The 27,034-nt window shown below is 42.4% G+C and overlaps 1 protein-coding gene across 10 annotated transcripts in view; it reads right to left on the reverse strand.

Annotated features, from left to right (window-relative positions):
* Positions 1 to 27,034, reverse strand: part of gramd1ba (GRAM domain containing 1Ba) — a 590,058-nt gene that overhangs the window by 386,731 nt on the left and 176,293 nt on the right. Inside the window, exon 1 of one of the 10 annotated variants that reach the window (XM_068053905.1) lies at positions 8,601 to 8,623. The exons of the other annotated variants lie outside the window; for them this stretch is intronic. The gene's annotated coding sequence lies outside the window, so the exon portion shown is untranslated. Of the gene's footprint in view, positions 1 to 8,600; positions 8,624 to 27,034 lie in introns of those variants that run through there. 10 annotated transcript variants of the gene reach the window in all.

Below are 27,034 nucleotides of genomic sequence, written 5' to 3' on the forward strand. Positions count from 1 at the left end.
TGCAGTGGTTTTTGTCGAGGTTCATCCCAAGCAGCTCTGTAACACAGGAGTCTGTGCTCTACGGGCTGTTCCCAGGGACGCACACCGAGACAAACATCAACTGCTACTGGAGGACTATCAATTCGGTGAAAGACGCCCTTTGGTCTGCCCGAAACTTGCTGGTCTTCCAGCGAAAAGAGTTGTTCACGACCGAATGCTGCAGACTGGCACATTCCAAGGTCCAGGACTACGTGCTGAGGGATGCACTAAAGCTTGGGGCAGCCGCAGCAAAGGCTCAATGGGGAAAGACCACAGTGTAAGGTCCCCCCACCAAGCTGAACTGAGGGGCTGGATCCATGGGAAACCCCTCAAACTGTATCGGAGAAATTTTGTGTGCTGTAAATGTAAAAATGTATATGGCATGACAATGAAATGGAAGGGTTGTGAGGCAACTCATGATTGTATAGAAGGTAACTGATCACCTTTGCACTGTTTGTATTTTTTGACTTGATGCTATTTGAAACTGTTTGGCAATGTAATTTTTACAGATGTTTATGAACAAAGTATATTTTGGAAATTTAAAAAAACCTACCCGAAGGCCACCAAGCTGAACGGAGGGGCTGGATCCATGGAAAACATTTCGAACTGTATCGGGAAAATTTTCGTTTGGTGTAAAATGTATATGGCATGAAAAATGAAATGGAAGGGTGGTGAGGCAACTCATGATTGTATTGAAGGAAACTGACCTCCTTTGCACTGTTAGTATTTTTTTGACTTGGTGCTGTTTGGAACTGTTTTGTCATTTTTTTTTTTACAGATTTTTATGCATAAAGTATATTTTGGATATAAAAAAAAAACCTACCCAAAGGCTACTGCCACTTTGGTAGCCATCCCAAATTGGTCCAGAGGAAACTGACAAGCTGTATTATGAGGCCCAACAAGTGCCAGCAGCTTGCCAGAATTAATCACACAAACCCTGAGGTTCAAATTCAGAGCTTTGGGGTTTCAGCTTCTGACACACGCTCCAAGTGTGCCTGAAAACAGACCTAAACCAATTTCTCTCCATGAACCTAGAGTCATAGAGAGATACAGCACTGAAACGTGCCCTTCAGCCCACCGAGTCTGTGCTGACCATCAACCACCCATCTATACTAATCCTACATTAATCCCATATTCCCTACCACATCCCCACCTTCCCTCAATTCTCCTGGCACCTACCTACACTAGGGGCAATTTACAATGGCCAATTTACCTATCAACCTGCAAGTCTTTGGCTGTGGGAGGAAACCGGAGCACCTGGCGGAAACCCACGCGGTCCCAGGGAGAACTTGCAAACTCCACACAGGCAGTACCTAGAACTGAACCCGGGTCGCTGGAGCTGTAAGGCTGCAGTGCTAACCATTGCGCAATTGTGCCACCCACGACCTCTTTCAGCAAATAAACCACTCTTCTACATGAAGCATTTTGCCCCTGAAAAAGACCAGAATGCTACTTGGGAAAACAAGTTAAACACCAGCTTTGCATCCAGGTCTTTTTAATGCTGTTTGGTACCTTAATACATCTGATAAGTTACTTCAAATATGTTAATAAAAATGGACAACATTTTTGTCGGAACTCTTTCAGCTCCTTTGTGACTAACCAGCATGTGGTTTTACCACCTCGGTGTATCTGCTGGCTCAATCTCAGTCGTAAAACTTTCTTTCTGACAAAGAAACCATGACAAAAATACCTCCAAGAATTTTAAAGTAAATTTTGGGGAGGGGTGGGGGGGAGGGGTAGAGAAGGAAAAATGTGCACTGAAAAAGGATTAAAATGTAAGCACAGTACAACGTCAATTGAGAAAAGTAACAAGTACTTTAACATATGCATCAGTTACATGCAGAATTTAACACACCAATGCACTAAGTATTGCAGATGGAAATTGTGATTAATCTATTCATAAAAGCAACTACCATTTTATTAAATGATGCTCAATGTAAATGAAATCCTACCACCAATGAATTTATATAGGTCCACAATTGAGCAGTTTAGTGCAAGTGCATTGAATGTGCTTTGCAATATACAAAATATGGGCCTTTTCTGCCAAAGTGCATCTATACAAATTATTTTCCATAATTCAAATAGTATTTGAGACAATTAGCTAATGTATGGAACAGATCTTCAGTTGCATAAACCATTTTTGCATAAACTAAATATTTCATTAATAGTTAAGAGCTGCTTTATAAAGTGATTTTATGTGCTCAACTTATCTCTATTATCGGGTAAAACTGCCCAGTCCCAGTGCAATGAAGTTTCACTAGGAGGAGGAGGAAAGCAGTAGCCAAATGTTTTGGTCATCACTAGTCTAGCTCCCTCCTGTTTTCTTCACTTCATAATGGAAACAGTTTTATGAGCATTTACCAACACTGTGACTTCCACAAATAACAGCATAAAAATGACCAAATACAAAATGTATATATTATATACATTATGGCGGGCAGCCATAAAGGCGGGGCTAAAGTGTGGCGAGTCGAAGAGACTTAGCAGTTGGCAGGAAAAAAGACAGAGGCGCAAGGGGAGAGCCAACTGTGTAACAGCCCCGACAAACAAATTTTTCTGCAGCACCTGTGGAAGAGCCTGTCACTCTAGAATTGGCCTTTATAGCCACTCCAGGTGCTGCTCCACACACCACTGACCACCTCCAGGCGCTTACCCATTGTCTCTCGAGACAAGGAGGCCAAAGAAGTATATTAGAACATAGAACATAGAACATAGAACATACAGCACAGAACAGGCCCTTCGGCCCACAATGTTGTGCCGATCCTTTGTCCTCTGTCAAGGACAATTTAATCTATACCCCATCATTCTCCTTTATCCATATACCTATCCAAAAGCCTTTTGAAAGTCCCTAAAGTTTCTGACTCAACAACTTCCCCGGGCAAGGCATTCCATGCCTCGACCACTCTCTGGGTAAAGAACCTTCCCCTGACATCCCCCTTATATCTCCCACCCTTCACCTTAAATTTATGACCCCTTGTAACGCTTTGCTCCACCCGGGGAAAAAGTTTCTGACTGTCTACCCTATCTATTCCCCTGATCATCTTATAAACCTCTATCATGTCACCCCTCATCCTTCTCCTTTCTAATGAGAAGAGGCCTAGAATGTTCAGCCTTTCCTCGTAAGACTTATTCTCCATTCCAGGCAACATCCTGGTAAATCTCCTCTGCACCCTCTCCAAGGCTTCCACATCCTTCCTAAAATGAGGCGACCAGAACTGCACACAGTACTCCAAATGAGGCCTTACCAAGGTCCTGTACAGCTGCATCATCACCTCACGGCTCTTAAATTCAATCCCTCTGCTAATGAACGCTAACACCCCATATGCCTTCTTCACAGCCCTATCCACTTGAGTTGCAACTTTCAATGATCTATGCACATAGACCCCAAGGTCTCTCTGCTCCTCCACATGCCCAAGAACCCTACCGTTAACCCAGTATTTTGCATTCATGTTTGTCCTTCCAAAATGGACGACCTCACACTTTTCAGGGTTAAACTCCATCTGCCACTTTTCAGCCCAGCACTGCAACCTATCCAAGTCCCTTTGCAGACGACAATAGCCCTCCTCGGTATCCACAACTCCACCAACCTTTGTATCATCTGCAAATTTACTGACCCACCCTTCGACTTCCTCATCCAAGTCGTTAATAAAAATCACAAACAGGAGAGGACCCAGAACTGATCCCTGCGGCACGCCACTGGTAACTGGGCTCCAGGCTGAGTATTTACCATCTAAGACCACTCTCTGCCTTCTATCAGTTAGCCAATTCTTAATCCAACTGGCCACATTCCCCACTATCCCATGCCTCCTGACTTTCTCCATAAGTCTACCATGGGGGACCTTATCAAATGCCTTACTAAAATCCATGTACACCACATCCACTGGTTTACCCTCATCCACTTGCTTGGTCACCTGCTCAAAGAATTCAATCAGGCTTGTGAGGCAAGACCTACCCCTCACAAAACCGTGCTGACTGTCCCGAATCAAGCAGTGTCTTTCCAGATGCTCAGAAATCCTATCCCTCAGCACCTTTTCCATCAACTTGCCTACCACCGAAGTAAGACTAACTGGCCTGTAATTCCCAGGGTTGTTCCTATTCCCTTTCTTGAACAGGGGCACAACATTTGCCACCCTCCAATCACCTGGTACCACCCCCGTCAGCAGAGAAGATGAAAAGATCATTGCCAGCGGCTCTGCAATTTCATCCCTTGCTTCCCATAACATCCTTGGATATACCCCGTCAGGCCCGGGAGACTTGTCTATCTTCAAGTTATTCAAAAACCCCAACACATCTTCCCTCCTAACGAGCACTTCCTCGAGCTTACCAGTCTGCTTCCCACCGTCCTCTTCAGTAATACACCCCTTCTCATTCGTAAATACCGAAGAGAAGTACTCATTCAAAACCTCACTTATCTCTTCCGGCTCAACACACAGTCTCCCGCTATTGTCCCTGACCGGACCTACGGTCCCCTTAGTCATCCTCATATTTCTGACATACGCGTAAAAGGCCTTGGGGTTTTCTTTTATCCTACCCGCCAAGCATTTTTCATGCCCTCTCTTAGCTCTCCTAATCCCTTTCTTCAGATCCTTCCTGGCCATCTTGTATCCCTCCAGAGCTATGCCTGTGCCCTTTTTCCTCAACTTTATATACGCATCCTTCTTCTTCCTAACAAGACTCTCAACCTCTCTTGTCAACCACGGTTCCCTCACATGACCATCCCTTCCCTGTCTGACAGGGACATGCTTATCAATGGCCCCTACTATCTGCTCCTTGAAAAAGTTCCACATTTCGACCGTGCCCTTCCCTGCCAGCATATGCTCCCAACTTATGCTCCTCAGTTCCTGCCTGACAGCATCATATCTACCCTTCCCCCAATTGTAAACCTTGCCCTGTTGCACATACCTATCCCTCTCCATTACCACAGTGAATGCTACAGAATTGTGATCACTATCTCCAAAGTGCTCGCCCACCAACAGCTCTATCACTTGCCCTGGTTCATTACCTAGTACCAAATCCAATATTGCCTCCCCTCTGGTCGGGCAGTCTACATACTGAGTCAGAAAAGCTTCCTGGACATACTGCACAAACACTACCCCATCCAAACTATTCGATCTAAAGAGTTGCCAATCAATATTTGGGAAGTTGAAATCCCCCATAATTACTACCCTGTGACTTCTGCTCCTTTCCAAAATCTGTTTCCCAATCTGCTCTTCCACCTCCCTGCTGCTATTGGGGGGCCTATAGAAAACTCCCATCAAGGTGACTGCTCCTTTCCTGTTCCTGACCTCAACCCACAGTGCCTCAGTCGGCAGATCCTCCTCGAAAATTCTTTCAGCAGTTGTTACACTATTTCTAACTAACAATGCCACCCCCCCACCTCTTTTACCACCATTCCTAATCTTATGAAAACATCTATAACCAGGTACCTCCAAAAACCATTCCTCCCCCTCACCTATCCACGTTTCAGTGATGGCCACAACATCGTAGTCCCAAGTGCCCATCCACGCCTTCAATTCACTCACCTTATTCCTGATGCTTCTTGCGTTGAAGTATACGCACTTTAACCCTTCTCCGTGCCCATCTGTCCTCTGTGACAGTGCTACCTTCCCCAATACCTCACTACACTCTTTGTCTTTCTGAGTGGACCCACTGGTCCCTGGATTACAAGTCCGGTTCCCATCCCCCTCCCAAACTAGTTTAAACCCTCCCGAACAGTACTAGCAAACCTCCCTCCCAGGATATTGGTGCCCCTCTGGTTCAGATGCAGCCCGTCCTGTTTGAACAGGTCCCATCTTCCCCAGAATGCAGTCCAATTATCCAAGAACTGGAAGCCCTCCCTCCTACACCATTCCTGCAGCCACGTGTTCAGCTGTGCTCTCTCCCTATTCCTAGCCTCACTATCACGTGGCGCCGGCAACAAACCAGAGATAACAACTCTGTCCGTCCGAGCTTTCAGCTTCCAGCCTAACTCCCTAAACTCACTTCTAACATCTGTGCCACCCTTCCTTCCTACGTCGTTGGTGCCAATGTGCACCACGACCTCTGGCTGCTCCCCCTCCCCTTTAAGGATCCTGAAGACGCGATCACAAACATCACGGACCCTGGCACCAGGGAGGCAACAAACCATCCGTGCGTCTCGCCTGCGCCCACAGAACCGCCTGTCCGTACTCCTCACCATCGAGTCCCCGATGACTAGTGCTCTCCCATTCTCCCTCCTTCCCTTCTGAGCCACAGTGCAGGACCCCGTGCCAGAGGCCCGGTCACTGCAGCCTGCCCCCGATATTATATATAACATTATATTAACTTTTTGCCATTTACTATCCAATACAAACTTGTGTTTTGCTTTTTTTTAAAAAGTGAAAAGAAATAAAAGCAGTAATTTAGTATGTATAGAGAAACTCTCCTGGGTTAGGAAATGCTGGAGCCAAAATATCTTCAGACAGCTAATTAACTTTTTCCCTAACAAACCAAAGTTTTGATCTCCAGTCTGAGTACAATCCAACCTTTGAATGGACTCACCCAGAGCTTGCTGACTTACTAGTTTTAAAAGGGCACAGATCTACAATACAGAAGCAGAATAATATTTTACTGCATACATGGCATAATGGGTTAATTTACTTGTACCTGATTATCTTTTTGCACAATGCAGAAGTCTGACATAAAACGCTTTGCAGACATTCATACTATCTTATAACATACGAACAAGCACAAGCAACTAACTTCTTAATATAAATTGGTAAGATTGGTTTTACTCAATCTTCTGGCAATACCAGGATACATTACACCCATTCAGCAGCCTTTCCAACAATAATAATACCAAACATAAGCATTAAGGAGGTCAGGAATTTTTAAGTTTAAAAACAATGCAAAGCTTAAAAGCAAATGAGTAACATGGCATCAGAGGGTAGGAAAGAAGTTCATGAAAGTAAGCATTAATGTCCTGAGTGCTATCGTAATCCAAAAAGAACTTGTGTTACTAAAAAAGAGAACAGGTTAATAGCAAGCAAAGTAACACAAAGGAACATATGAATTAGGAGCAGGCCACTCAGCCCCTTGAGTCTGCTCCAACATTCTGATTGTAACCTTAACTCCACATTCCCGCCTACCCCTGATAACCTTTCACCTCCTTGCTTATCAAGTATCTATCTACCTCTGAAACACAAAAGGGTTCTCAAGTGATGTGACTGATATAAAACACGTGCAGATTTAGAAACTAAGCTTACCAGTTTGCAATGGCAAAGTTTATTTATACTATTTAACTATTCATTCCAAAACACAAAGTAGTTTTTGTTGAAACAACCAAGCACAGATGTCACAACAGATAAATACCAATCTATGACAATAAATCCTAAAACTCAGTCAAGTGCCAAACCTCGACAATCAAAGTAATGTTAGAACTACAGAAATGGGCTACAAGGACCTGAAGAAACACCTAATTTGGATTAAGATGGTGTAAAAAATCATTAATTCAATAACATTTTTTAACATTGGTCTGTAGGGTTGTTTACATCAAATGGCATGTTAAATTCACCAGCTGATCGCAACAAAAGAGCTTCAGTTGACTGGTGGCATCACTTTTTGCTTTCCCTTCTAGTATGCCATATGCAAAATAGAATTTCTTTCCTCACACATTATCAAAGGCTGATCTAATAAAAGATGTCAGCAAGTGTATTTTGTTCCTCTGCTCATCATGAGCCAACTGTGACTATGCATAAATGCACTGTGTTATAGACTCTCTAGTTAAAATTATAACACAGAATTTTAACCAATTTGCATCATGTCTCTTGTTTCACACATATTGTGGATATCAGATTTTTTGGAAGGAAGCCTGATCAAAGTTGTCAAAATACAGCAACAAAATTAAACTGTAACTGCACAATGAAATAGCAATGACACCAAATAACTTTGTTGAACAATGCAGCCCTCAGTCATCTCTGCTTTAATCTAATACTGTGTCTGACTATTAAGTAAATAGTTATGTGCATCAAAATATTTTCAATATATAATGCTTTTTAACACTCTTTTTAAATAAAGACAAGTATCCCTTTTATCTGGTTTCTGTCGCACAATGCCACCTTCCCATACCAAGTGTACAAGGGAGATAACTTGCTGCCAGCCTTAAGATAGTGTCATTCTTTAACAGAGATGCGGCATTCAGTTCACAAAAAGCTTATAAGATCGCCCCAGGAGAACACTATGTTGATATAATATTTTCTTCCATGCCACTTAGCACTGGCATCTCAGGAGCCTGAACTCAGCATTCAGCACTCAAACTTATTTTTAGAAGCTATGCAGAATAATGGAAGAACAAAAAAACCATGAGACCTCAATAAAAATAAAACAACAAAGGCAGTTATATTTTACATTCATTTTTAGGAAGCAATTTAGGAATCTTGACTGGGGTACATATTCCTTTAAAGGAAGGGATGGTCAGGAAGGGTATACCTTTATCATTTTACCCTCCTGTTCCTCCAGCAATGTTGTCCACTCACTTTGTTGCTTGTGTAACTGACCTTTTTGACGAGAAACTGCTCATTGCAGAGTGCGGTCAGTAAAGGAAAACAACACAATCTAAAACTTACTTGGATCTTTTAAATGACAGTCGTTTTCTGAGAGAGGAAACACGAAAATGGCAGCCCTGTTTTACAGCCGATGTACAGGAAATTGGCACTGATGTCTCATTCTCTGTTTGAACCATCATTAATCAACTCACACTAACCTGTCCAACCGCTGGAAGCAGCCAAGTCGCTCTAAAATATGCATTTTCAATGCCAGTATAAATACAACAGGATATAAAAATCAGTCCTTCTAAAATAGTAGAGATTTCCCTAGCAGTGCTGACATGGTGCGGTTTCCTGCAGATTACATGGATGATCTGGCTTGGAAGAAGCGCAGGTGCTTTTGCAGGTACCCGTTTTCTGCTTCTGTGCCATAGAATATCAGGCTCCATCAGTGACTGCAGGATTTCAGAAGCGTGTTCCTTCAATCATTTGAATCATAACTGACCTGGAGACTAAATTATTTTTTCTGCTCCAATTATCCATAATTACTCAACATTCAGAAGTTGGATGCAGATAACCAGGGAACCTGACCTACGTGCAACAGTGGAGAACCATTTGTTCATGCAGAATCAAACTAAGGTGACTGCCTTTGAGCATAGCTTCCTGTTGGCCCAATTGCAGATAAGCATTTTTTTTTGTACTGCATTTTATTGGCAGGCAGTGAGAAAAGTTCTTTTAAAGGCTCCTGAGCTTAGTCAAACCATAACACACTCTGTCCTCTCAGCCGCAAGGACTAAAGGTTCCTCTTAACAATTTACTGTCCTCTTCAATTAAATAAAGGGAAGCAGATATTTTCTCTGGGCAACATTTAGAATTGGTAAAATAAATTATTTTAACACATAATTACCTCAAAGGCAAGGCAATTCCCATGAGAAAATTATACACCTTTAAATCTTCGACACAGAGACAAAAGTACAAATGATCTCTGAATTTTGTAAATACTTGAAACACAAAGCTGCAATGATCAGTTAATTTTTTTTGAAAGGGAAAGGCAAAGTATTCTAATTTCTGGGTGACCAAGTAAACCTAATACGGTGTTTTGGAGCCATCTGAATTTCACCTAACCTGAAGCTGAAGGAAATCTTAATTTTTCTAATTGTTCACTACTTTATGTTGCCTCAACTGGTTGGTCTGGAAGCTTTCTCGAAATAATCCAGTGAATAAAGCAGTGATATGCCCAAACATTTTAAAAATCTTTTGATAAATCCTTCTAAAAGTCATCCAGCCAGTCTTTACCTCTCCAAACCGACCCGCTCAGTCAGTTCCAGAGTGGGAGATCACAGCATGACCTTGATATTTGTCCCTGCATAGTGACCTACCCAAATGAAAGAGGCAAGATTGCAAACGGCTGTCAATGTGTAGCCACAGAGTCTGCAGTCTATCTGTACCTCAGGTCAGTTTGGTTCTCATTTCCACTTCCACATATGAATATTCATTCTCAGCCAGGATGTCAGCACAGTATCTGATGGGGTGCTCTGCAGAAGTGAAAAGTTTCACTGCAGGTGGAAGTGATGGTTCCAGGTGTAATGAGTGATATTTTCTCATCTGCAATATCTGCTACCACAGATATACCACTACCTTTATGTGCCTGCAGTAGTCACTGCCATCAAGGCCAAGGAAAAGGAATTTAGATTTTCTCCTGATATTCTTTAAGTCCTGGGTAAAACATTAACAGATAGACTACAACATAGAAGAGTAAACTGACTGAACTCCTTAACAAGATAGAACACAAGCAATGTACACTGGGAAATGTACACACTGGCATTAAAATTGTTATTAGAAGCATAATCAGAGTTCAAGAAAGAAAGTGCTTGCACCTGTGTAGCACTGAACAAACACTGAACTACTTAAAAGGGCATAAACAGGTTTACTGGCATCAAAGCTCACAGCATGTCTTCCAATATCCAGAAAAGGAAATTGATACCTATTAGCACAAGACTATCAACGATCAGGGAGCAATCAATTACAACCAGAGCACTGAAGGTGGAGCCAAAAGACTTCGAAATACTTTCCAAATGTGGAACTAATGGGAAATTACTCAGCATAGGGAGGCATAAGGGAAAATACAAGCAATAGTGTGGGTTTCACCAGGAACACAACAAAAGTCTTACGTAAGTCTTACTTATGGTTGGTAAATCGAATGACATTCCAGAACACTGACAGTGACCTTAGCACTGTGAATAACACTTTGCTTAGTAAAATACAATCTATACATAGTATCACAGCAGACAGACAAAACAACATATCTTGCATTTTGCTTCATTTAGTAAGGTTCGATTTCGTTTTTATCTTTTCATTCCTAAAAACTATTTTAAAAGCATAATTAATGAAATAGAACATCTTTTTAAAATTGCCAGTCAGACATCATTTCCCATAAAGAAGCTGCTCTGTGTGGTTTTGATAATGAGGTAATGATTAGCCAACTACGTTGTGTCAACTGGTCGTGGTACAATAAAGGACTACTGTACTCTCAAAGCACTTGAAGCATGAAAAAAGAAAAAAAATGTAGTATGCTTTCACTGGGGAAAACAGTATGTTGCTCAATGACACACTGCTGGAAAACTTCATTCTTGGAGATTTTCCTAAGACAAAAACAGCACTGCAGTATTTTTTACTTCCTGCGACAAATCCCATGATATTTGTAATGTAAAGTCAGTAGAAATGTTAGTTTTTGTAGTTTGTATTTTCAATGGCACAATTTGAACTGTCACTTCACAACTATGCATTGACCATTCATCAGCTTTCTTAAAAGGGCCATCTGACTTTCTTCAATAATAATTTGAAATGTCATTATATTTAACAGTATTGTTACAAAAGTGCTTCTATATTTTTTGTTAAGTATATGTTTCTGAGGATTTCTATTTAAATTGTGGAAATGAATTCATTGGACGGCTGAAGATTTCATAGAAGCTGGACTTTGCTTTGTTGTTGACAATTCATTGAAAGGACACTGAGATGTTGTTTAAAAACAGCCTTGCTGGAAAGTCATGTGCTTTAAGCAATAAACAACAGAAACCTTGGTGACCCGGGGAAGATGTTTATAGAGTAGTAACAGGTCAAGATTTATAAGGGTCAGGAGGCTAGACTCTTGAGATATTGTTTTAGTTTCACTTTGGACAGTGTGTTGGAGTGTGAACTATTTTGAAGACAGTTGGAGAAAACCACCCAAAAGAGCAGCCACCATCAACTCACCCTCTTCCATCTCTTTGAAAATTTCCTGAGAATCAAGTTTAAGAAATAGAGAAACCGATGCTGCATTTCTCCTGAAAAGCCTGCCAGAAACCCATGATGCCGCATTTCTCCTGATCCTCAACGCTGCTTGAAAAGAACTGCTCTAGAAAGAGTCCAGTGACAGTCATCTACCCATATTTGGGACAACAGGCCAAAAAGGGGCAACTGACATCTCTCTATATCTTCTCTTTTGTCATCAAGAATTAGCAAGTATTTGGCCAACATATTCTTTTTTTTGTCTTTTCTTTGTAACAGAGCTCTGTAGAGAGAATTTCTGTATTTTTTCATGTGTGTATGAGTTTGTGTGTGGGGAATTTAAAAAGGGGACCTTTCATATTTCAATCCGTGTGCTGTGGGCTATGGGGATAGAGTGGGGAAATGGGACTGACTGAATTGCTATAGAAAAAGCTGGCATAGACTTGATGGGCTGAATGGCCTCCTTCTGTGCAAATGTTACACCGCTTTTCAAGAAAGGAGGCAGAGAAAACAGGGAACTACAGACCAGTTAGGCTAACATCAGTCGTTGGGAAAATGCTGGAAACTATTATTAAAGAAATCTTAGCAATGCACTTGGAAAAGCCTAATATGATTAGAAGTCAGCACGGTTTTACTAAAGGGAAATCCTGTTTGACAAATTTATTCAAATTTGTTTGAGGATGTAACTAGTAGGGTAGATAAAGAGGAACCAGTAGATGTAATATACCTGGATTTCCAAAAGGCATTCGATAAGGTGCCACACAAAAGATTAATAGGCAAGACAAGGGTTCATGGTGTTGGGAGTAATATATTAGCATGGATAGAGGATTAGTTAACAGACAGGAAGCAGAAGGCATAAATGAGGTATTTTCAAGTTGGCAGGCAGTGAATAGTGGGGTGCCGTAAGGATCAGTGCTAGGGCCTCAGCTATTTACACTCTATATTAACAACTTGGAAGAAGAGAGTAATATATCTAAATTTGCTAATGATACAAAGCTTGGTGGAAAGTTAAGCTGCGGGGAGGACATAGAGAGGCTGCAAAGAGATATAGACAGGTTAAGTGAGTGGGCAACAAGATGGCAAATGGAGTATAATGTAGCAAAGTGTGAAGTTGTTCACTTTGGTCATAAAAATAGAAAAGCAGATAATTTTTTTAAAAGTGAGAAAGTGCTGAGTGTTCATGTTGAGAGAGACAGCACATTCCAAACCCGCGACCTGTACCAACGAGAAGGCCAAGGACAGCAAATGCATGGGAACACCACCACCTGCAAGTTCCCCTCCAAGTCACACACCATCCTGACTTGGAACTATATCACCGTTCCTTCACTGTCGCTGGGTCAAAATCCTGGAACTCCCCTCCTAACAGCACTGTGGGTGTACCTATCCCACATGGACTGCAGCGGTTCAAGAAGGCAGCTCACCATCACCTTGTCAAGGGCAATTAGGGATGGGCAATAAATGTTGGCCTGGCCAGCGATGCCCTCATCCTATGAATGAATTTTTAAAAACTTGGGTGTACTCGTACAAGGAATACACAAAGTTAACATGCAGGTGCAGCAGTCTATTAGGAAGGTAAATGGCATGTTGGCCTTTATTGTAAGGGGATTGGAGTACAGGAATAAAGAAGTCTTACTAAAATTGTACAGGGCTTTAGTGAGACCACACCTGGAATACTGTGTGCAGTTTCAGTCTCCACATCTAAGAAAGGATATACTTGCACTGGAGGTGGTGCAGTGAAGATTTACTAAATTGGTCCCTGGGATGAGGGGGTTGCCCTATGGTGAGAGGCTGAGTAAACTGGGCCTCTGGAGCTTAGAAAAATTTAGACATACAAGATTCTGAAAGGGCTTTTTAAAAAATTCTTCCATGGGATGTGGTCAGCGCTGTCTAGGCCAGCATTTATTGTCCATCCCTAATTGCCCTTGAGAAGGTGGTGGTGAGCTGCCTTCTTGAACAGCTGCAGTCCATATGAGGTCGGTACACCCACAGTGCTGTTAGGAAGGGAGCTCCAGGATTTTAACCCAGAGAAAGTGAAGGAACAGCGATATAGTTCCAAGTCAGGATGGTATGTGACTGGGAGGGGAACTTGCAGGTGGTGGTATTCCCACGCATTTGCTGCTCTTGTCCTTCAAGGTTGTAGAGGTCACGGGTTTGGAAGGTGCTGTCTAGGGAGCCTTGGTGCATTGCTGCAGTGTACCTTGTAGATGGTACACACTGCTGCCACTCTGCGTCGGTGATGGAGGGAGTGAATGTTTGTGAATGGGGTGCCAATCAAGTGGGCTGCTTTGTCCTGGATGGTGTCGAGCTTCTTGAGTGTTGTTGGAGCTGCACCGATCCAGGCAAGTGGAGAGTATTCCATCACACTCCTGACTTGTGTCTTGTAGATGGTGGACAGGCTTTGGGGAATCAGGAGGTAAGTTACTCGCCGCAGGACTCCTAGCCTCTGACCTGCTCTTGTAGCCACGGTATTTATGTGGCTATTCCAGTTCAGTGATTGTAATGCCATTGAATGTCAAGGAGAGATGGTTAGATTATCGTTTGTTGGAGATGGTCATTGCTTTGCACTTGTGTGGCGTGAATGTTACTTGCCACTTATCAGCCCAAGCCTGGATATTGTCCAGGTCTTGCTGCAAAGGGTAGAAGCTGAGAGATTATTCCCACTGGCTGGGGAATCTAGAATGTGGGGGCACAGTCTCAGGATAAGGGGTCGATCATTCAGGACTGAGATGAGAAATTACTACACTCAAAAGGTTGTGAATCTTTGGAATTCTCTACCCCAGAGGGTTGTGGCTGCTCCATTGTTGAAAACCTTTAGGCTGGGATAGATAGATTTTTGGTCTCGGGTGGGGAATCAAGGGATGTGGGGAGCGGGCAAGAAAGTGGAATTGAAGCCCAAGATTAGCCATGATCGCATTGAATAGCGGAGCAGGCTTGATGGGCCATATGGTCTACTTCTGTTCCTATTTCTTGTGTTCTTGTGTTATAATCACTCTATGACTATGACTCTAGCCCTGTTCCTCCCCATAGCCCTGAAAAATACTTTTCAAATAAATATCCAATCCGCTTTTGAAAGTTACAATTGAATCTGCTTCCCCCCATCCTTGCAGGTATATCGCTGTTCCTTCACTGTCACTGGGCCAAAATCCTGGAACCTCCTTCCCAATAGCACTGTGGGTGTACTTACACTGCATGAACTGCAGCAGTTAGCAAGAGTTTCTACAGGTATTTAAAAAGGAAAAGAGTAAGTAAAGTGAGCGTTGGTCCTCCAGAAAGTGAGAATGGGGAGTTAATAGTAGATAATAAGGAAATTGCAGGTGAAATGAACAAATATTTTGCTTCTGTCTTCACTATACAGGATACTAAAAACATTCCAGTAATAGCTATAAATCAGGAGGTGGAAGGAAGAGAGGAACTTGGTGAAATTACAATCACCAGGGAAGCTGTACTGACCAAACTTATGAAGCTGCGGGCAGACAAGTCCCTGGGTCCTGATGGGCTTCCTACTAGGGTCTTAAAAGAAATGGCTAAGGAGGTTGTAGATGTCTTGGTGATAATTTTCCAAAATTCTCTAGATTCTGGAATGGTTCCATCAGACTGGAAAGTAGCAAATATAACTCCTCTATTTAAGAAGCGGAGGATGCAGAACACAGGTAACTATAGGCCAGTTAGCTTGACGTCTGTCATGGGGAAGGTGTTCGAACCGATCATTAAGGAGGCTGCAGCGGGGCACTTAGAAAAACTCAAGGTAATCGGGAAAAGTCAGCATGGTTTTGTGATAGAGAAATCATGTTTAACCAATTTATTGGAGTTCATTGAAGGAGTACCATGTGCCATGGATAAAGGGGAGCCCGCTGACGTACTGCACTTGGATTTCCAGAAGGCATTTGACAAGATGTCACAAAAAAGGTTATTGCGCAAAGTAGTAGCTCATGGTGTAGGAGGTAAAATATTAGCATGGATAGAAGATTGGCTGACTGACAGAAAACAGAGAGTATGCATAAATGGACCCTTTTCTGATTGAATGTGATGAGTGGAGCCCTGCAGGGGTTTGTGCTGGGGCCTCAACTTTTTACCATTTATATCAATGACTTAGATGAAGAGGGTGATGGCATGGTAGCTAAATTTGCAGATGACACAAAGATAGGTAGGAAACTATGCTGTGAAGAGGACATAAGGAGATTCTTCTTTGGCCTCCTTGTCTCGGGAGACAATGGGTAAGCGCCTGGAGGTGGTCAGTGGTTTGAGGAGCACTGTCTGGAGTGGCTATAAAGGCCAATACTAGAGTGACAGACTCTTCCACAGGTGCTGCAGATAAAATTGGTTGTCAGGGCTGTTTCGCAGTTGGCTCTCCCCTTGCGCTTCTGTCTTTTTTCCTGCCAACTGCTAAGTCTCTTCGACTCGCCACACTTGAGCCCCGCCTTTATGGCTGCCCGCCAGCTCTGGCGATCGCTGGCAACTGACTCCCATGACTTGTGATCAATGTCACAGGATTTCATGTCGCGTTTGCAGACGTCTTTAAAGCGGAGACATGGACGGCCGGTGGGTCTGATACCAGTGGCGAGCTCGCTGTACAATGTGTCCTTGGGGATCCTGCCATCTTCCATGCGGCTCACATGGCCAAGCCATCTCAAGCGCCGCTGACTCAGTAGGGTGTATAAGCTGGGGATGCTGGACACCTCGAGGACTTCTGTGTTGGAGATACGATCCTGCCACCTGATGCCAAGGATTCTCCAGAGGCAGCGCAGAGGGAATGAATTGACACGTCGCTCTTGGCTGACATACGTTGTCCTGGCCTCGCTGAGATTACAGACCAATATAGATAGATTGAGTGAGTGGGCAAAAATCTGACAGATGGAGTATAATGTGGGAAAATAAAAAGTTGTTCACTTTGGCAGGAAGAATAAAAAATCAGAGTATTTCTTAAATGGGGAACGACTGCAGAATTCCAGGTGCAGAGGGATCTAGGTGTTCCAGTGGATGAGGCACAAAAGGACAGTATGCAGGTACAGCAAGTAATAAAGAAGGCTAATGCAATGCTATCCTTTATTACAAGAGGAATTGAAAATAAACGTAAGGCTATTATGCTTCAGTTATACAGGACATTGGTGAAACCACATCTCGAATACTGTATGCAGTTTTGGTCTCCTTATTTAAGGAAGGATGTGAATGCATTGGAGGCTTTTCATAGGAGGTTTACTAGATTGACACTTGGAATGAGCGAGTTGTCTTACGAGGAAAGGTTGGACAGACTGGGCTTGTTTTCACTGGAGGTTAGAAGAGTGAGGGGAGGTTTGATTGAAGTATATAAGATCCTGAATGGAATTGACAGGGTGAATGTGGAGGGGATGTTTCCTCTTGTGGGTGAGTCCAGAACTAGGGGGCACTGTTCTAAAATTAGGGGTCACCCTTTTAGGGCAGAGATGAGGAGAATTGTTTTCTCTGAGGGTTGTGCGACTTTGGAATTCTCTGCCTCAGCAGGTGGTGGAGGTGGGGTCATTGAATATTTTTAAGGCAGAGGTAGATTGATTCCCTTGCCTAACAAGAACGTAAGATGAACAGGGGGACATGGAAATGTGAAATTAAAAACTGAAACAGATCAACTATGATCTTATTAAATGGTGGAGCAGTCTCGACAGGCTGAATGTCCTACTTCTGCTCCTAGGTCATATGGTTCAAGAAGGTAGTTCACCATCACCTACTCAAGGGTAATTAGGGATGGGCAATAAATGCTGAACTTGCCAGAGATGCTCACATCCCAAGAATGAATAAATAAAATAAATCCAGATCTTTATTACTTCATTGATTAATTTTAGTCGCTCCTTGTGAGGAACATAGTGTAAAACTTCAAAAGGACATCGACGAGTTGATGGAATGGGTGGACAAGTGGCAGATGAAGTTCAATGTGGGAAGTGCGAAGTGATTCATTTTGATAGGAAGAACATGAAGAGACAATTTAAAATAAAGGGCACAACTCTAAAGGGGGCGCAAGAGCAGATGGACCTGGGTATATATGTGCATAAGTCATTGAAGGTGGCGGGACAGGTTGAGACAGTCGTTAATAAAGCATACAGTATCCTAGGTTTTATTAATATGGGCATAGAATACAACAGCAAGAGGTTTATGTTAAACTTGCATAAAACACTAGCCTGGCCTCAACTGAAGTATTGTGTTCAGTTCTGGATGGCGCACTTTAGGACAAATGTGAAGCCATTGGAGACAGTGCAGAAAAGATTCCCAAGAATGGTTCCAGGGATGAGAAACTTCATTTACGAAGATAGATTGGAAAAGTTGGGACTGTTTTCCTTCGAGAAGAGACGACTAAGAGGAGATTTAATAGAGGTATTCAAGATCATGAGGAGTCTGAACAGAGTAGATAGGGAAAAACTGTTCCCACTCGTGAAAGGATCAAGAAAGAGAGGGCACAGACTTAAGGTGATTGGCAAAAGAAGCATTGGCGACATAAGGAAAAACCTTTTCTTGCAGCAAGTGGTTAGGATCTGAAATGCACTGCCAGAGTTTGGTGGAGAAGGTTCAATTGAGGTATTAAAAAGGGAATTAGATAGTTATTTGAAAAGGAAGAATGTACAAGGTTACAGGGAAAAGGCAGGGGAAGGCATGAAATGAATTGCTCATTCAGAGAGCCGGTGCAGACATGATGGGCTGAATGGGCTCCTTCAGTGCTCTAATAATTCTGTGATTCACCTTTTTAAAGTTCCTAACACCACCAAAATATTCTCTGGAGAGTGAATTTTTAACAATTGCTTCTTGTCACTCTAATGGTGGAATGAAAGATTAAATTTTATGTTGAAATGTTTGCAGTCTCACAATACCTAATTCCAACCACTGGGTGATGCTGTACAGAAACTAAGCAATATAAATGTCTACTGGTCGCTACCTTGTGGCTGAAAGTGGGACTGTTAATTAATCTGCTAAATTCTGTGAATATATTAATTGGAGTTTTTATTAAGTCCCACATTAATTATGACAATTATGTCCATACAACACAAGAAAAAAAGCTAGTCTCAGTAATCATGATCATGAAACTCATGGATTATTGTAAAAACCCATCTGGTTCACGAACATCCTTCATGGAAGGAAATCAGCCATCCTAGCCCAGTCTGCCCTGCATATGTCCCCTGACCTACAGCAATGTCGTTTGCTCTTAACTGGCTCTGAAATGGCCTATCAAGGCACTAAGTTGTATCAAACCGCTACAGAAAAGTTGCTGTTCAAGAAGGCGGCTCACAACCACCTAGTCATGAACAATTAAAACAAAGTCAGAAAATTACTTTTAAAAACCACAATTTAGAATAAACGACAACAAAAAATTAAGCGTTCCACTGAATAAGATTGCACTTGCGTTTTGCAAACTCATCATCATTGCTAACCGGGTGCTTGGGCATTATCGTTTGTTCATGTAGAAAAGGCAGGCAATCCGCAGCAGGAAGGAGTGCGAGTGCAAGGGTGGAGCCATTGCAATAAAACTGTCACAGAGGGGACTGGAAAGGTATGAATCAGGCTAAAGCAGGCAGATACATATACACATGGACGAAGATTTGCTGGAGTGAGTCATCTTGCAGCATGTCTGTAAGTTGGATTTATTTCTCAACCTTCAGCTGAAAAAATATTTGTGCCGCAAATTGCTAGAACTGCAAATTGATAATGGTATAGCAAATGCAATGGGTTATCTGGGACCTTGATGAACGAAGCAATTTCTTAAAACAAACAGGGAGGCAGATTGCGAGCTTTGGTTATTGCATGGCTGACAGTGGATCAACACAAATTGTCCAGGGCGGCGCAGTGGTTAGCACCGCAGCCTCACAGCTCCAGCGACCCGGGTTCAATTCTGGGTACTGCCTGTGTGGAGTTTGCAAGTTCTCCCTGTGTCTGCGTGGGTTTTCGCTGGGTACTCCGGTTTCCTCCCACCACCAAAGGACTTGCAGGTTGATCGGTAAATTGGCCCTAGGGGAATAGAGGGACAGGTGAGGATGTGGTAGGAATATGGGATTAGTGTAGGATTAGTATAAATGGGTGGTTGATGTTCGGCACAGACTCGGTGGGCCGAAGGGCCTGTTTCAGTGCTGTATCTCTAAATATATAATTTGTGGCAATTCGCCATTCATGGGCTATCACATTCTCACCACAGATTTCTGGTTATCTTAACACACTAATAATGGGGGCACATTAAATTTGCTGTTCTTTTCCTAGAAAATTGTGGGCCACACAGATAGGCAGAGAGAGAAGGCAGGTATCACTCAACACTTAAACAAAGATCAGCTCAGAACACTCCCACCAAATCCGTCCCCCCCCCCACCCCACACACACACACACGAGGTGATAACAAGGAAGATAGGGAGAAGACTCGGACAGGGTCCCAGGGAGTCAAGAATATAGGGTGTGAACAAACCAAAAGTATGGAGCAAACCAAAAATATCTCCATACAAAATTGTGTAGAGATAGCAAATTTTGAGGCGATGTGAAAATTCACTTAGATCTGTTAATAAGCGAGTGATCATGTGAAGCTTAAAGGCAGGGAAACCAACAAGAAACACAGACGGAACTACCAAAAGTTGTAGTTCCGTTAGATGGCCAAGTTCATCTCTCTCAGGATCAAATGGTGAGAATCCACTATTTTATATTGTAAACTCACATTTTATATCTTTATCCTGACATTTTTCCTCTGTGAACCCTTGCAAATAGTTACTTTGCCTCAGTTTTTAACAGGAAGGCTAACAAGGTGGAAAAGATATTTGAATAAGAGATCAAAAAGATACAAAGATATTTAAGATAGCAGCAGGTAATTGATTAACTAATTCAACGTTGAAAGCATGAAATCCCTGGATTTCATCCACACATATCAAAAGTAGTTAGGGAAGAGATAGCAATATATATATATATATATATATATATATATAAATTCATTAGTAAAGGAAATGGTGCCAGAGGACTGATGATTATTTAAAGTTATTCCTATATTTAAAAATGGAGATAGAACATCCAGGGAACTTTTGACCATTTAGCTTAAAATTGGTTATGGGAAAGATAATGCAATCATTACTCAAAGGTGTAATCAAGAAACATCTAGAGACCAAAATTACAATAAAGAATAGTCAGAAGGCAAAATTAAGTGTGATTTGTTTTTAATTTGACAGTCATAGCTGTAATATATGATAATATAAAACAATTGTACTTATGTTTTCTATTTATGCAGAGAAACCTAGATTTCGTAAAGTCACAAAGTGGCATGAGAATATACTGGCACACTAGGTCCCTGATGCAGTTAAGCACAAGATGCAAATAATGTAATTTAATACGGCAAGATCAAGCATGTTTATTTATTTATTTAGAGATAAAGCACTGAAACAGGCCCTTCGGCCCACCGAGTCTGTGCCGACCATCAACCACCCATTTATACTAATCCTACACTAATACCATATTCCTACCACATCCCCACCTTCCCTATATTCCCCTACCACCTACCTATACTAGGGGCAATTTATAATAGCCAATTTACCTATCAACCTGCAAGTCTTTGGCTGTGGGAGGAAACCAGAGCACCCGGCGAAAACCCATGCAGTCGCAGGGAGAACTTGCAAACTCCGCAGAGGCAGTACCCAGAATTGAACCCGGGTCACTGGAGCTATGAGGCTGCGGTGCTAACCACTGCGCCGCCATGTATTAAGGAATCTCACAAACTTGTATTTTTGAGCTATGTAGGGCTTCAAGGAACCAGTCAAACAGAAAAGAAAAATGTCTGTTTCCTTGCAGTATAACGTCTGGATGTGTATGAGTGGAAGGGTAAAGGAACACCTGGATCAAGTAGGCTGCAGGAAAGGGCTCAGGATCACCTGACACTTCAAGTTTCAGGTCAAGCCGATGCATTATCCATTCCAACTAGACTACTGGTGTGTATTCCACCACACTTGTTGTGGGAGGATTGCACTTCACAATGTGAGGGTGACGGTGAGGGTGGGGGTGGGGGGGGGGGGGGGGAGGAAGTGTCTTCTTGCAACTAGTGGTGATAGATGCACCAGCTTATCAGTTGCCTGGTGGGAGGAAAGGAGTTTGTTCTCCAAATACACCCAAGTGGACACAGACCTAAATTCACACAACTGACACCCACTCCCCAACTGCTGTCGAGAACAGCTCTGGCATGACCAAACCACATGATACAGTGTGCCCTTCTGCTTGCATTACTTTGAAAAGTCAGCTCCTAGGGAGAGGCAGAATTTATGATGCATTTGTAGGATGCTGATCAATGTACCTATTATAACCCTCTTCTAAACTACAAGTAGTAGTTCTGTGGATCTTTTTTTTTTTAGAGATACAGCACTGAAACAGGCCCTTCGGCCCACCGAGTCTGTGCCGACCATCAACCACCCATTTATACTAATCCTACACTAATCCCATATTCCTACCACATCCCCACCTGTCCCTATATTTCCCTACCACCTACCTATACTAGGGGCAATTTATAATGGCCAATTTACCTACCAACCTGCAAGTCTTTTGGCTTGTGGGAGGAAACCGGAGCACCCGGAGAAAACCCACGCAGACACAGGGAGAACTTGCAAACTCCACACAGGCAGTACCCAGAATTGAACCCGGGTCGCTGGAGCTGTGAGGCTGCGGTGCTAACCACTGCGCCACTGTGCCGCATTCCTTTGTCACTGATTCTATCCTCCCACTCTCTGTCCATTATCTCAGCCTAAACCAAACAGCTTTCAACCTCAATGTCCGATTCAACCACAAGCCATAATACTGATCGCCAAATTCTCTCCAGCACAAAGACCACCTACATTGCCCAGCACGTTACCTACCTTCGCCAATCTGCCGCTGAAATCCTCATTCATGCCTCTGCTACCTACAGATTCGACTATTCTAATGCAGCTATGACTGGCCTCCCATCCTTCATCCTATGTAAACTTAAGGTCCTCCAAATCTCTGTTGCCTGTATCCTATCCACCCATCACCACTATCCTCACTGACCTAAATTGGCTCCTGATCCCAACACCTTAAATTTAAAATTCTGACCCCTATTTTAAATCCCTCTATAGCCTTGCATCTCCCTACCAATGGAATCTCCACCCCCAGAACTCTCTGTTCCTCTGATTCTCACCTCTTTCTCAACATGTCTCCCTTCACCCCACTATTGTAATCATGTCTTCAGTCACCTAGGAACCACATTAAGGAATTCTCATCTTAAATCGCTCCAGTTCCCTCTCTTTCTTTAAACCATCCTTAAAACTCAACTCTTTCATCAAACCTTTGCACATCCCTTCCATTAAAGAAAAAAGGAATTTGAATTTAGATAGTGCCTTTCACAGCTAAAGACATCCCAAAGTAGTACCTTTGAAGTGGAGTCACTGTTGTAATGTAGGGGACCACGACCGCCAATTTCCACACAGCAAGGTCCCACAAACAGCAATGAGAATAAATGACCAGGTCATTTGTTCTTGTGATATTGATTGAGGAACAAATACTGTCCAGGACACAGGAAACCTCCCCTGCTCTCCTTTGAAATAGGATCTTTTACATCAACCTGAAAGGGCATATGGGCCTTGATTTAACATCTCATCTAAAGATGGCACCTCCAACAGCGCAGCACTCTCTCAGTATAAGTGTCTAACCACATTATATAATGAATTCTCTGGAGCAGGGCTTGAATACCACAACCTTCTGACACAGAGACAAAAATGCTACAACTGAGCCAAAGGTGCCTCCTTCTTTGGGCTCAGCATCTATCTTTTGATTATACCTCTAAAATGCAATTTGGGACATTTTTCCATGTTAAAAGGCACCATATAAATGCGTTATTAATGATTGATTTCCTCCCCTGCTATACCACAGTTCAGGTCTCATCCCAGGCTCCTTTTATGCAATCTGTGCTGCCTTCTGATTTGGACACCAACGGTGGAGATGTGTTTGATGGGTTCTATTCAAGAGTGTGCACACAGTTTTATTTTGGCAGGGGGTCAGAATCCATAAATAAATGGAAACTTGGATCCCTGCAGTGATCTATTAAATATTCTTCAAAATAATTTACTTTAGACAGGGTCTAGTGCTTATATCTACAGATAGGACTCGGTATTTTCAAATCAGAATTATTCAATACATTGGCTGTCCATGCTAAACACCTGGTATAACAACTAAAATTTGTAAAAGGGAAGGAAACTTCAGACGGAATATTTTTATTTCATAAGCACCATCTCATTTTATAAAGTGTCTGGAGCATTTAATTGACTTGTTTAAAAAAGTTTGTTTTATTTCTTAGTTAGGATCCTCCTCTCTAGTAGACCATTCTTTGGCATCACCTTAACAGCAGCTTCCAAAGCCATGACCACTACAAAGGCAGCAGAAGCATGTGATCGCCACCACCTGCAAGTTCCCCTTCAAATCACACACCATCCTGACTTGGAACTATATCATTGTTCCTTCACTGTCGCTGGGTCAAAATCCTGGAACTCCCTCCCCAACAGCACTGTACCTACATCACACAGACTGCAGCAGTTCAAGGCAGCTTACCACCATCTCCTCAAGGGCAATTAGGAATGGCAATAAATGCTAGCCTTGCCAGCGACATTCACATCCCATGAATGAAAAAGAAATGATGGACAGAGTACCTGTGCTAAGGGGAGGCAGAAGTTTCCGACTGACTCGAAGGCTGCAGGACTCCCACTGACATTGCAGTGCTGATTTCTGTAGAGCCTCATAGGGAACGATGTCGTGAGGCTGCCAGGCAGTTACAACGACTCAACCTGAGGGTCTCTATGCCAGTCAGAGCATTAAGACTTAAAAAAATTCTTGAGGCTAATTTTAAAAAAAAAAAGACAAATACTTGAAGGTAAATTACTTCCTCTAGATAAGGAAATGGTAGCTTGCACACCTATCCCAAGTAATCAGCATTAGACAAAAGAAAAACTTGCATTTTTATTGTGCCATTCACCATCTCAGGACATCCCAAAGCGCTTTACAGACAATGAAGTACTTTTGAAGCATAATTGCTGTTGTACTGTTGGAAATGCAGCAGCCAATTTGCACATAGCAAGTTCCCACAAACACCTATGAAATAATTTTTTAAAAAAATTTTATTTAGAGAAACAGGCCCTTCGGCCCACCGAGTCTGTGCCGACCAACAACAACCCATTTATACTAATCCTACATTAATCCCATATTCCCCACCATTCTCCTACCTACACTAGGGGCAATTTACCTATCAACCTGCAAGTCTTTGGCTGTGGGAGGAAACCGGAGCACCCGGCAGAAACCCACGCGGTCACAGGGAGAACTTGCAAACTCTGCACAGGCAGTACCCAAGACTGAACCCGGGTCGCGGGAGCTGTGAGGTTGCGGTGCTAACCACTGTGCCGCCCAAATGACCAGATAATCTATTTCCGTGGTACAAAAGGCAGTAAAAAATTAATTTAAAATCTAATGGACCAACCTACGGGAAGACAGTTTCAGGTTTCTCACAGGTTTTCACAGTCAAGTACCTCAGTTTTTACAGTTTATGCAGAAATAAAAATCACCAAAATGCTTTAAAACTTTTTGAGCCCTTGAAACATGAATAGGTTTTGCCACCAACTTCAGGACTACTTTAAAAATGAGCACTGACATTGGTGAGAGATTTTAAAGCTGCTCTTGTAAGATAATGTTTGGAAACCTCAAGGGAATTGATAACTCCTCCTATCTACAATAGCCATGAATTTTTATGTTCTCAAAAAATCTTAAAACTTACAAAATACTTAGGGGAAAATGTAAACAATACAACTGAGGGCAACGGTCTGTGTACATACACTGTACAAATCTTAAAGCCCAATTTATGAAGCAATGGTGTCCCTTGAAACAGCAGTAATCGGACAATTTTAAAAATCTGCACAATCTATTTTGCTTTCAGAAGAATCTGATTAAGTACTTTGTAACTGGAGATGCCCTGATGTTCTCAGCATGCACAGGGTACATACAATAGAAGGCAGAGTATTTCCAATCAAAACAGCCTCATTACTTTAAAGGTGCTCACCAAACTCTGGACCATAGAGTTATAGTGCTGCTCTACAGCTCTGAGTCACATCAAAATGGCAAATATTTTAAATGCAGTCTTTTGGTTTCGTCAGAAATCAATGGTGTAGCAAACAAAATATAAGTACAACATAATTTACTTTTTATTTTAAATGTCTAAAAAGTGATTATCCATGTCTTTGTGACTTGTGAATCAGGCGACAAATTACAGTGTTCAGATCTGCAATGTTCTATTTATTGCATCTGTGCAATTTTTCACAACAAACCTGAGTGGTTGTAATACCATTTAAAAATAGTAAGATTACCTACCTTCAGTGCAATAATCTTCATTCATTAAATGTAAGTTTTCGTGCATGTAACCTTCAAAACTGCTTGTCATCCACTTGGATGAATATTATTGGGCGATTACTTTAGAAACTCACATCAATCATCCGATCATGCTCTACTGCATGAATATCTCACCCACAGCCAGGTTCTTTTTAATAGAAGCAGCTTATGGTGTGGGCTTTGATTACATGATGAGGGAATCAATTTGTTAAACAGGAATAGTAAAAGTGCAAACACCAAATCAGAAATAGAAGTAATGTGGGAAGGAGGGCATGGAGAATAAGCTAAGGAGTAAAATTCCAATGCACCCGTTCCGACTATGCAACAGGAGCACACATCGCAAAATTGCATGCTCCCAGCCTTTGATTTGACGTCCATGGAAAGTCAGGTGGGGAGTGTGCACTTGCTGAAAGAACACAACAATCTCTTGAAAACTGACACTCGAGGGCAGATTTTGAGCGCCTGCCTGGGGAAAAGTTATCTCACACAATATTCTGATGCTTGCTCACATCATGCCAAGTAACTCATGCAAAAAGGCCATGGGAAATATATCACGAGACAAGTTTAGTAAGAAGTTCATATAAAGTTCAAGATTCTGAATACCAAAGAAAAGTGATAAATCTACAATGAGTCATATAGTCATAGCGTCGTAGTGCATAGAGACAGGCCCTTCAGCCCACCGCATCCATGCCGACCATAATACCTATCTATACTAATCCCACCTGCCTGCATTAATTCCATATCCCTCTATGCCTTGCTCATTCAAGTACCTGTCCAGATGCCTCTTAAATGTTGCTACTGTTCCCGCCTCCACCACCTCCTCTGGCAGCTCATTCCAGATATCCACTATTCTTTGTGTGAAAAATTTACCCCTTTGATCCCCTTTAAACCTCCTCCCTCTC

The sequence above is a fragment of the Heterodontus francisci genome, chromosome 22, assembly GCF_036365525.1.
Source record: "Heterodontus francisci isolate sHetFra1 chromosome 22, sHetFra1.hap1, whole genome shotgun sequence".
Classification (NCBI taxonomy): Eukaryota; Metazoa; Chordata; class Chondrichthyes; order Heterodontiformes; family Heterodontidae; genus Heterodontus; species Heterodontus francisci.